At 63.2% G+C, this 11,643-nt stretch overlaps 1 non-coding gene and 2 pseudogenes across 1 annotated transcript; all 3 read right to left on the bottom strand.

Moving 5' to 3' along the window:
* Nucleotides 1-470: 470 nt before the first annotated feature.
* Nucleotides 471-589, bottom strand: LOC142861357 (uncharacterized; annotated as a pseudogene).
* A 3,782-nt stretch (nucleotides 590-4,371) lies between these two features.
* LOC142861273 (5S ribosomal RNA) lies at nucleotides 4,372-4,490 on the bottom strand. The gene has a single exon (XR_012912628.1). It is a non-coding gene; the product is annotated as a 5S ribosomal RNA (ribosomal RNA).
* A 3,806-nt stretch (nucleotides 4,491-8,296) lies between these two features.
* Nucleotides 8,297-8,415, bottom strand: LOC142861356 (uncharacterized; annotated as a pseudogene).
* Between the last annotated feature and the right edge of the window lie 3,228 nt (nucleotides 8,416-11,643).

Below are 11,643 nucleotides of genomic sequence, written 5' to 3'. Positions count from 1 at the left end.
TTTTTAAAAATAATGAATCCGAAGAGAAAGGTAAAAGGAGGCCTGTGGAGCAGGTCTGGGTGTGACTCCGGATCCCCCAACATCAGGTGCCACCACCAAAGATTCCTGCGTGTAGCCCATAGAACCCCAAAAGCAACGGGACGAGTTCTGGTCACATACTCCCTCAAAATGACATCCTGGCCTTCTTCTGGAACTCCCTCCCCTCTCAGACTCTCAAGGTTTCCTCCAGCGTGTCGGTTCCCACAGAGCAGACCTTTGGTCTGAGACCTGACAGTCCAGATGCCACGCATGCTGCCGCGTGGCCGCGGTGTCGCGGCTTGGGACAAGAGGAGGCCCCACGGTGCGGGCTGGGGCGCCAGGCACCGCGCGGGCGCTGAGGGTGGGGGTGACCCCCACCCCGGGCCGCCGCCGCGCTCCCAGAAAGGGGACAGAACAAGAGGCAAGAAAAAAAAAAAAAAAAAAAAAGCAGCAGCCTGTGGCACCCGGTATTCCGAGGCGGTCTCCCATCCAAGTACTAACCAGGCCCGACCCTGCCTAGCTTCCGAGACCAGACGAGATCGGGGGCGTTCAGGGTGGTGTGGCCCTAGACGGCGGCGGAGGGCGCCCCTGCCCCGCTCGAGAAGCCGAGCCTCTCTGGGCTTCCCCGCCGCCGCCTCCCGCCCCAGGCCCCGCGCCGGGCCGGGCCGGGCCGTTTGAGTTCGCCGGCCAGGTCCCGCGGGCTCCCAGGGACGGGGGTGATGGGCGGGGCGGGGCGGGGCGGGGTGGGGGGCTGTCTCTCTATACACACACACACACACTCACACTCACTCACACTCACACAACATGCGCCTCCACGGCTGGACTCGCCAAGGTGGAGCCCTCCCAGCCCCCCTCGTCTCCTCGCCCGGCCTCCTTCACCTACCCGCTGCCCACCCCCAGCGCGTCGCTGCCGCTGACTGCGCACGCGCGGGACGCTCGCCCTTTGACCCCAGCCAGGGGCCGCCCTCCCCCACAACCCCTTTCAGCTGCGCCCCCCTTCCCTCGCCCTGTGGGTGGGCTGCCGCCTATTCCCCCGGGCCAGGGCTGGGGCACAGCCAGTGTATGGGGCGTCTCTCTCTGGGGATGTGTCCCATGGGTGGGGTGGGGTGGGGTGGCGTGGTTTGGGGGGCGCTGAAGAAATCAGTCCCCTCCATCTCCTACCTCTGGAAAACGCCCAAGCCCGTGGAGAACTGCCGGCACCGCTTCGTGGGGGCCGGGACCCTCCTCCGTGTCCTCCTGTGGCCCAGTCCAAGGGGCCTGGGCCTGGCCGGGGCTGCATTGGACCCCGACCACCCTGGCGTGTGGACTCGCTAAAAATCGGCCATTAGATATTGGATTCCAGCTTCCTGGAGGTCATTTCACTAATGAGTGCACCGGAAAGAGTTTCCTAATCCATCTGTGAGGGTGGCAACTGAAAGAGAATTTTAAAGCTGACAGAATAGGCGAGGGAAGGCATAGGAGATTTCCACACCCAGCAAGGAAGACTTTCCCGAAATGGAAGAAAGAAACGAGCAAACAGAGACACCGGTAGCCCGCCCGGAAAAGAGTCTGCCCCTGAGAGAAAGCACCCTGACCAGGTTCACCCGTGGGTGGGTGGCGAGCTAGCGGCATTCAGAAGAGCGAGGCCCGCAGTCTGTGCGGAAGACACCTGCGCTCGGGTGTGTGTGGCGGCGCGATTCACAAGCAGCTCTAGATGTTAAACCAAGGAGAAGCCAGGGAGTTCCCAACGCCCCAGGTGTCCTCAGCCCACGACTGGCTGCTGTGGGAATGCGAAGCCCGGCTCCTTGTCTCAGAGCGGGGTTCCCAGGAGGATCAGGCTGAAGCTGGGACTTGGCCTCAAAGTGTCCCCTCGCATGGCCACCCCCTTCCCCTTCCTGCTCCTCTACTCCTGGTGCCCCTCCATCCAGGGGCCAGACCTTAAAGAGTCACCGCAAGAGAATCCTGGTCCCAAAGGAGCCTTCTGGGGGACCGGTGCTGAGAGAGGTTGTGGGCATGGCCCGCTGGGGCTCTGCCCGACCCAGGGCTGAGAGATGCCACCTCCCAGCTCTGGGTCCCTGCAGGAAGTGTTGGCAAGCACAGGGCCGGTCCTCCAAAGGCCCAGGTGCAGGGAGCCCAGGCCAAGCAGCCTGTGGAAGAAGCCACTTGCCGTGCCACCCCGGGAACAGGACTGCAGGCCCCGGCCCTTCCCACCTCCTCCTCCTCTTCCTCCTCCTCCTCCCCCCCGCCCCCCCCACAGGGCACAGGGCTCAGAGACACCTCAGACTCTTGCTACCCAAAGTGCAAAGGGCATCAGTTGCTCCTCCAACCCCCCCCCCGCCCAGCAGACCACGTTGTCCAGCCAGCCAGCGGGCCTCCCTGGGGTGCCCAGCACAAAAGTGCAGACACCCACCGGACCCTCAGTCTCAGTTTTCGGAGGTTTTTGCCACTCTAAGGACCCGCAGGCCAGCTGGGCCTTCGGGCAGGACAGAGAGCCCCGGAATCCGACGGGGAGAGCTGCGTGTACGTCCCCATCAGGAGGCGGTCCCCACCTCCGCGGCTCTCCCCTTGCGGGGAGCCGCAGCCCAGCCGGCAGCCGCAGGGCCTCAGGGAAGACACCAGGCTGGGCCCCCGCGGCACAGCGGGGGCACGTCCCCCGCACTCACGCGACTTAGGGACGGCTGCTGGAGACTGCTGCGGCCACCCTGCTGCCGGGTTTCTGGAGGGCTTCCTGGAAGCAGCATCCACACCAAGCCCTTGGAAGGCCCAGGCGACGGAGGAGCCGGTCAGGCAGGGGCCGAGGACGGTGAGAGGCCGGGCGGGAAGGAGCGTGTCAGGCAGGGGCAGAGGACGGTGACCGGCCGGGCGGGGAGGAGCCGGTCAGGCGGGGGCCCAGGACAGTGACGGGCCTGGCCGGGGAGGAGTGCGTCAGGCAGGGGCAGAGGAGACGGGCTGGGTAAGGGTTAGGGTTACAGTTAGGGCACAATTCACAATCCCAAAGACGTGGAAGCGACCCGAGTGCCCATCCATCCAGGAGTGCATCAATAAAATGTGGCGCGTGGACACCACGGAGTGCCATTCGGCTGTGAGGAGCAGCGGTGAGAGGGCGCCTCTCGTGTCCTCCTGGCCAGAGCTGGAACCCGTTCCAGTAAGCCAAGTATCCCAAGAATGGACACACGGGCACCACGTGAGCGCGCTCACCAGCAAACTGGTACGAACGGATGGACGCCTAAGTGGACAGAGAGGAATCACCTTCATCGGGTGGGTGTCGGGCGGGCGGGTGGGGGGAGGGGAGGGGCATACACATCCATTAGGCATGGGGTGGGTGCGCACCGACTGGGGGATGGGCGCACTTGAAGCTCTGACCCGAGGGGGGAGGCTTGGAGAGGGCAAGGCACCCGACCTTAACATTGGTACCCCCACAATACGCTGGAACAACATGAGAGGTATATGAATAAGAACACAGGGGGGGCCGGGCGCGGTGGCTCACGCCTGTAATCCTAGCTCTCTGGGAGGCCGAGGCGGGCGGATTGCTCCAGGTCAGGAGTTCGAAACCAGCCTGAGCAAGAGCGAGACCCCGTCTCTACTAAAAATAGAAAGAAATTAATTGGCCAACTAATATATATAGAAAAACACAGCCGGGCGTGGTGGTGCATGCCTGTAGTCCCAACTACTCGGGAGGCTGAGGCAGCAGGATTGCTTGAGCCCGGAGATTGAGGTTGCTGTGAGCTAGGCTGACGCCATGGCACTCACTCTAGCCTGGGCAGCAAAACGAGACTCTGTCTCAAAAAAAAAAAAAAAAAGAACACAGGGGGGAGGGCGGCACGGGCAACACATGTCACCTGAATACTTGTACTCCCATCATCTGCTTGAAAAGAGAGAGAAAAGAAAATGCAATCCTAGAGGTAAGAGACACTTTTTAAAAATAATGAATCCGAAGAGAAAAGTAAAAGGAGGCCTGTGGAGCAGGTCTGGGTGTGACTCCGGATCCCCCAACATCAGGTGCCACCACCAAAGATTCCTGCGTGTAGCCCATAGAACCCCAAAAGCAACGGGACGAGTTCTGGTCACATACTCCCTCAAAATGACATCCTGGCCTTCTTCTGGAACTCCCTCCCCTCTCAGACTCTCAAGGTTTCCTCCAGCGTGTCGGTTCCCACAGAGCAGACCTTTGGTCTGAGACCTGACAGTCCAGATGCCACGCATGCTGCCGCGTGGCCGCGGTGTCGCGGCTTGGGACAAGAGGAGGCCCCACGGTGCGGGCTGGGGCGCCAGGCACCGCGCGGGCGCTGAGGGTGGGGGTGACCCCCACCCCGGGCCGCCGCCGCGCTCCCAGAAAGGGGACAGAACAAGAGGCAAAAAAAAAAAAAAAGCAGCAGCCTGTGGCACCTGGTATTCCCAGGCGGTCTCCCATCCAAGTACTAACCAGGCCCGACCCTGCTTAGCTTCCGAGACCAGACGAGATCGGGGGCGTTCAGGGTGGTGTGGCCCTAGACGGCGGCGGAGGGCGCCCCTGCCCCGCTCGAGAAGCCGAGCCTCTCTGGGCTTCCCCGCCGCCGCCTCCCGCCCCAGGCCCCGTGCCGGGCCGGGCCGGGCCGTTTGAGTTCGCCGGCCAGGTCCCGCGGGCTCCCAGGGACGGGGGTGATGGGCGGGGCGGGGCGGGGCGGGGCGGGGTGGGGGGCTGTCTCTCTATACACACACACACACACTCACACTCACTCACACTCACACAAGATGCGCCTCCACGGCTGGACTCGCCAAGGTGGAGCCCTCCCAGCCCCCCTCGTCTCCTCGCCCGGCCTCCTTCACCTACCCGCTGCCCACCCCCAGCGCGTCGCTGCCGCTGACTGCGCACGCGCGGGACGCTCGCCCTTTGACCCCAGCCAGGGGCCGCCCTCCCCCACAACCCCTTTCAGCTGCGCCCCCCTTCCCTCGCCCTGTGGGTGGGCTGCCGCCTATTCCCCCGGGCCAGGGCTGGGGCACAGCCAGTGTATGGGGCGTCTCTCTCTGGGGATGTGTCCCATGGGTGGGGTGGGGTGGGGTGGCGTGGTTTGGGGGGCGCTGAAGAAATCAGTCCCCTCCATCTCCTACCTCTGGAAAACGCCCAAGCCCGTGGAGAACTGCCGGCACCGCTTCGTGGGGGCCGGGACCCTCCTCCGTGTCCTCCTGTGGCCCAGTCCAAGGGGCCTGGGCCTGGCCGGGGCTGCATTGGACCCCGACCACCCTGGCGTGTGGACTCGCTAAAAATCGGCCATTAGATATTGGATTCCAGCTTCCTGGAGGTCATTTCACTAATGAGTGCACCGGAAAGAGTTTCCTAATCCATCTGTGAGGGTGGCAACTGAAAGAGAATTTTAAAGCTGACAGAATAGGCGAGGGAAGGCATAGGAGATTTCCACACCCAGCAAGGAAGACTTTCCCGAAATGGAAGAAAGAAACGAGCAAACAGAGACACCGGTAGCCCGCCCGGAAAAGAGTCTGCCCCTGAGAGAAAGCACCCTGACCAGGTTCACCCGTGGGTGGGTGGCGAGCCAGCGGCATTCAGAAGAGCGAGGCCCGCAGTCTGTGCGGAAGACACCTGCGCTCGGGTGTGTGTGGCGGCGCGATTCACAAGCAGCTCTAGATGTTAAACCAAGGAGAAGCCAGGGAGTTCCCAACGCCCCAGGTGTCCTCAGCCCACGACTGGCTGCTGTGGGAATGCGAAGCCCGGCTCCTTGTCTCAGAGCGGGGTTCCCAGGAGGATCAGGCTGAAGCTGGGACTTGGCCTCAAAGTGTCCCCTCGCATGGCCACCCCCTTCCCCTTCCTGCTCCTCTACTCCTGGTGCCCCTCCATCCAGGGGCCAGACCTTAAAGAGTCACCGCAAGAGAATCCTGGTCCCAAAGGAGCCTTCTGGGGGACCGGTGCTGAGAGAGGTTGTGGGCATGGCCCGCTGGGGCTCTGCCCGACCCAGGGCTGAGAGATGCCACCTCCCAGCTCTGGGTCCCTGCAGGAAGTGTTGGCAAGCACAGGGCCGGTCCTCCAAAGGCCCAGGTGCAGGGAGCCCAGGCCAAGCAGCCTGTGGAAGAAGCCACTTGCCGTGCCACCCCGGGAACAGGACTGCAGGCCCCGGCCCTTCCCACCTCCTCCTCCTCCTCCTCCTCCTCCTCCTCCCCCCCGCCCCGCCCCCACAGGGCACAGGGCTCAGAGACACCTCAGACTCTTGCTACCCAAAGTGCAAAGGGCATCAGTTGCTCCTCCAACCCCCCCCCCGCGGCCGAGCAGACCGCGTTGTCCAGCCAGCCCCCGGGCCTCCCTGGGGTGCCCAGCACAAAAGTGCAGACACCCACCGGACCCTCAGTCTCAGTTTTCGGAGGTTTTTGCCACTCTAAGGACCCGCAGGCCAGCTGGGCCTTCGGGCAGGACAGAGAGCCCCGGAATCCGACGTGGAGAGCTGCGTGTACGTCCCCATCAGGAGGCGGTCCCCACCTCCGCGGCTCTCCCCTTGCGGGGAGCCGCAGCCCAGCCGGCAGCCGCAGGGCCTCAGGGAAGACACCAGGCTGGGCCCCCGCGGCACAGCGGGGGCACGTCCCCCGCACTCACGCGACTTAGGGACGGCTGCTGGAGACTGCTGCGGCCACCCTGCTGCCGGGTTTCTGGAGGGCTTCCTGGAAGCAGCATCCACACCAAGCCCTTGGAAGGCCCAGGCGACGGAGGAGCCGGTCAGGCAGGGGCCGAGGACGGTGAGAGGCCGGGCGGGAAGGAGCGTGTCAGGCAGGGGCAGAGGACGGTGACCGGCCGGGCGGGGAGGAGCCGGTCAGGCGGGGGCCCAGGACAGTGACGGGCCTGGCCGGGGAGGAGTGCGTCAGGCAGGGGCAGAGGAGACGGGCTGGGTAAGGGTTAGGGTTACAGTTAGGGCACAATTCACAATCCCAAAGACGTGGAAGCGACCCGAGTGCCCATCCATCCAGGAGTGCATCAATAAAATGTGGCGCGTGGACACCACGGAGTGCCATTCGGCTGTGAGGAGCAGCGGTGAGAGGGCGCCTCTCGTGTTCTCCTGGCCAGAGCTGGAACCCGTTCCAGTAAGCCAAGTATCCCAAGAATGGACACACGGGCACCACGTGAGCGCGCTCACCAGCAAACTGGTACGAACGGATGGACGCCTAAGTGGACAGAGAGGAATCACCTTCATCGGGTGGGTGTCGGGCGGGCGGGTGGGGGGAGGGGAGGGGCATACACATCCATTAGGCATGGGGTGGGTGCGCACCGACTGGGGGATGGGCGCACTTGAAGCTCTGACCCGAGGGGGGAGGCTTGGAGAGGGCAAGGCACCCGACCTTAACATTGGTACCCCCACAATACGCTGGAACAACATGAGAGGTATATGAATAAGAACACAGTGGGGGCCGGGCGCGGTGGCTCACGCCTGTAATCCTAGCTCTCTGGGAGGCCGAGGCGGGCGGATTGCTCCAGGTCAGGAGTTCGAAACCAGCCTGAGCAAGAGCGAGACCCCGTCTCTACTAAAAATAGAAAGAAATTAATTGGCCAACTAATATATATAGAAAAACACAGCCGGGCGTGGTGGTGCATGCCTGTAGTCCCAACTACTCGGGAGGCTGAGGCAGCAGGATTGCTTGAGCCCGGAGATTGAGGTTGCTGTGAGCTAGACTGACGCCATGGCACTCACTCTAGCCTGGGCAGCAAAACGAGACTCTGTCTCAAAAAAAAAAAAAAAAAAAAGAACACAGGGGGGAGGGGGGCACGGGCAACACATGTCACCTGAATACTTGTACTCCCATCATCTGCTTGAAAAGAGAGTGAAAAGAAAATGCAATCCTAGAGGTAAGAGACACTTTTTAAAAATAATGAATCCGAAGAGAAAGGTAAAAGGAGGCCTGTGGAGCAGGTCTGGGTGTGACTCCGGATCCCCCAACATCAGGTGCCACCACCAAAGATTCCTGCGTGTAGCCCATAGAACCCCAAAAGCAACGGGACGAGTTCTGGTCACATACTCCCTCAAAATGACATCCTGGCCTTCTTCTGGAACTCCCTCCCCTCTCAGACTCTCAAGGTTTCCTCCAGCGTGTCGGTTCCCACAGAGCAGACCTTTGGTCTGAGACCTGACAGTCCAGATGCCACGCATGCTGCCGCGTGGCCGCGGTGTCGCGGCTTGGGACAAGAGGAGGCCCCACGGTGCGGGCTGGGGCGCCAGGCACCGCGCGGGCGCTGAGGGTGGGGGTGACCCCCACCCCGGGCCGCCGCCGCGCTCCCAGAAAGGGGACAGAACAAGAGGCAAGAAAAAAAAAAAAAAAAAAAAGCAGCAGCCTGTGGCACCCGGTATTCCGAGGCGGTCTCCCATCCAAGTACTAACCAGGCCCGACCCTGCCTAGCTTCCGAGACCAGACGAGATCGGGGGCGTTCAGGGTGGTGTGGCCCTAGACGGCGGCGGAGGGCGCCCCTGCCCCGCTCGAGAAGCCGAGCCTCTCTGGGCTTCCCCGCCGCCGCCTCCCGCCCCAGGCCCCGCGCCGGGCCGGGCCGGGCCGTTTGAGTTCGCCGGCCAGGTCCCGCGGGCTCCCAGGGACGGGGGTGATGGGCGGGGCGGGGCGGGGCGGGGTGGGGGGCTGTCTCTCTATACACACACACACACACTCACACTCACTCACACTCACACAACATGCGCCTCCACGGCTGGACTCGCCAAGGTGGAGCCCTCCCAGCCCCCCTCGTCTCCTCGCCCGGCCTCCTTCACCTACCCGCTGCCCACCCCCAGCGCGTCGCTGCCGCTGACTGCGCACGCGCGGGACGCTCGCCCTTTGACCCCAGCCAGGGGCCGCCCTCCCCCACAACCCCTTTCAGCTGCGCCCCCCTTCCCTCGCCCTGTGGGTGGGCTGCCGCCTATTCCCCCGGGCCAGGGCTGGGGCACAGCCAGTGTATGGGGCGTCTCTCTCTGGGGATGTGTCCCATGGGTGGGGTGGGGTGGGGTGGCGTGGTTTGGGGGGCGCTGAAGAAATCAGTCCCCTCCATCTCCTACCTCTGGAAAACGCCCAAGCCCGTGGAGAACTGCCAGCACCGCTTCGTGGGGGCCGGGACCCTCCTCCGTGTCCTCCTGTGGCCCAGTCCAAGGGGCCTGGGCCTGGCCGGGGCTGCATTGGACCCCGACCACCCTGGCGTGTGGACTCGCTAAAAATCGGCCATTAGATATTGGATTCCAGCTTCCTGGAGGTCATTTCACTAATGAGTGCACCGGAAAGAGTTTCCTAATCCATCTGTGAGGGTGGCAACTGAAAGAGAATTTTAAAGCTGACAGAATAGGCGAGGGAAGGCATAGGAGATTTCCACACCCAGCAAGGAAGACTTTCCCGAAATGGAAGAAAGAAACGAGCAAACAGAGACACCGGTAGCCCGCCCGGAAAAGAGTCTGCCCCTGAGAGAAAGCACCCTGACCAGGTTCACCCGTGGGTGGGTGGCGAGCTAGCGGCATTCAGAAGAGCGAGGCCCGCAGTCTGTGCGGAAGACACCTGCGCTCGGGTGTGTGTGGCGGCGCGATTCACAAGCAGCTCTAGACGTTAAACCCAGGAGAAGCCAGGGAGTTCCCAACGCCCCAGGTGTCCTCAGCCCACGACTGGCTGCTGTGGGAATGCGAAGCCCGGCTCCTTGTCTCAGAGCGGGGTTCCCAGGAGGATCAGGCTGAAGCTGGGACTTGGCCTCAAAGTGTCCCCTCGCATGGCCACCCCCTTCCCCTTCCTGCTCCTCTACTCCTGGTGCCCCTCCATCCAGGGGCCAGACCTTAAAGAGTCACCGCAAGAGAATCCTGGTCCCAAAGGAGCCTTCTGGGGGACCGGTGCTGAGAGAGGTTGTGGGCATGGCCCGCTGGGGCTCTGCCCGACCCAGGGCTGAGAGATGCCACCTCCCAGCTCTGGGTCCCTGCAGGAAGTGTTGGCAAGCACAGGGCCGGTCCTCCAAAGGCCCAGGTGCAGGGAGCCCAGGCCAAGCAGCCTGTGGAAGAAGCCACTTGCCGTGCCACCCCGGGAACAGGACTGCAGGCCCCGGCCCTTCCCACCTCCTCCTCCTCCTCCTCCTCCTCCTCCTCCCCCCCGCCCCGCCCCCACAGGGCACAGGGCTCAGAGACACCTCAGACTCTTGCTACCCAAAGTGCAAAGGGCATCAGTTGCTCCTCCAACCCCCCCCCCCCGCGGCCGAGCAGACCGCGTTGTCCAGCCAGCCCCCGGGCCTCCCTGGGGTGCCCAGCACAAAAGTGCAGACACCCACCGGACCCTCAGTCTCAGTTTTCGGAGGTTTTTGCCACTCTAAGGACCCGCAGGCCAGCTGGGCCTTCGGGCAGGACAGAGAGCCCTGGAATCCGACGTGGAGAGCTGCGTGTACGTCCCCATCAGGAGGCGGTCCCCACCTCCGCGGCTCTCCCCTTGCGGGGAGCCGCAGCCCAGCCGGCAGCCGCAGGGCCTCAGGGAAGACACCAGGCTGGGCCCCCGCGGCACAGCGGGGGCACGTCCCCCGCACTCACGCGACTTAGGGACGGCTGCTGGAGACTGCTGCGGCCACCCTGCTGCCGGGTTTCTGGAGGGCTTCCTGGAAGCAGCATCCACACCAAGCCCTTGGAAGGCCCAGGCGACGGAGGAGCCGGTCAGGCAGGGGCCGAGGACGGTGAGAGGCCGGGCGGGAAGGAGCGTGTCAGGCAGGGGCAGAGGACGGTGACCGGCCGGGCGGGGAGGAGCCGGTCAGGCGGGGGCCCAGGACAGTGACGGGCCTGGCCGGGGAGGAGTGCGTCAGGCAGGGGCAGAGGAGACGGGCTGGGTAAGGGTTAGGGTTACAGTTAGGGCACAATTCACAATCCCAAAGACGTGGAAGCGACCCGAGTGCCCATCCATCCAGGAGTGCATCAATAAAATGTGGCGCGTGGACACCACGGAGTGCCATTCGGCTGTGAGGAGCAGCGGTGAGAGGGCGCCTCTCGTGTTCTCCTGGCCAGAGCTGGAACCCGTTCCAGTAAGCCAAGAATCCCAAGAATGGACACACGGGCACCACGTGAGCGCGCTCACCAGCAAACTGGTACGAACGGATGGACGCCTAAGTGGACAGAGAGGAATCACCTTCATCGGGTGGGTGTCGGGCGGGCGGGTGGGGGGAGGGGAGGGGCATACACATCCATTAGGCATGGGGTGGGTGCGCACCGACTGGGGGATGGGCGCACTTGAAGCTCTGACCCGAGGGGGGAGGCTTGGAGAGGGCAAGGCACCCGACCTTAACATTGGTACCCCCACAATACGCTGGAACAACATGAGAGGTATATGAATAAGAACACAGGGGGGGCCGGGCGCGGTGGCTCACGCCTGTAATCCTAGCTCTCTGGGAGGCCGAGGCGGGCGGATTGCTCCAGGTCAGGAGTTCGAAACCAGCCTGAGCAAGAGCGAGACCCCGTCTCTACTAAAAATAGAAAGAAATTAATTGGCCAACTAATATATATAGAAAAACACAGCCGGGCGAGGTGGTGCATGCCTGTAGTCCCAACTACTCGGGAGGCTGAGGCAGCAGGATTGCTTGAGCCCGGAGATTGAGGTTGCTGTGAGCTAGACTGACGCCATGGCACTCACTCTAGCCTGGGCAGCAAAACGAGACTCTGTCTCAAAAAAAAAAAAAAAAAAAAAGAACAC

The sequence above is a fragment of the Microcebus murinus genome, chromosome 16 (genome assembly GCF_040939455.1).
Source record: "Microcebus murinus isolate Inina chromosome 16, M.murinus_Inina_mat1.0, whole genome shotgun sequence".
NCBI classification, from domain to species: domain Eukaryota; kingdom Metazoa; phylum Chordata; class Mammalia; order Primates; family Cheirogaleidae; genus Microcebus; species Microcebus murinus.
This window is presented reverse-complemented; position numbering and strand designations above follow the sequence as displayed.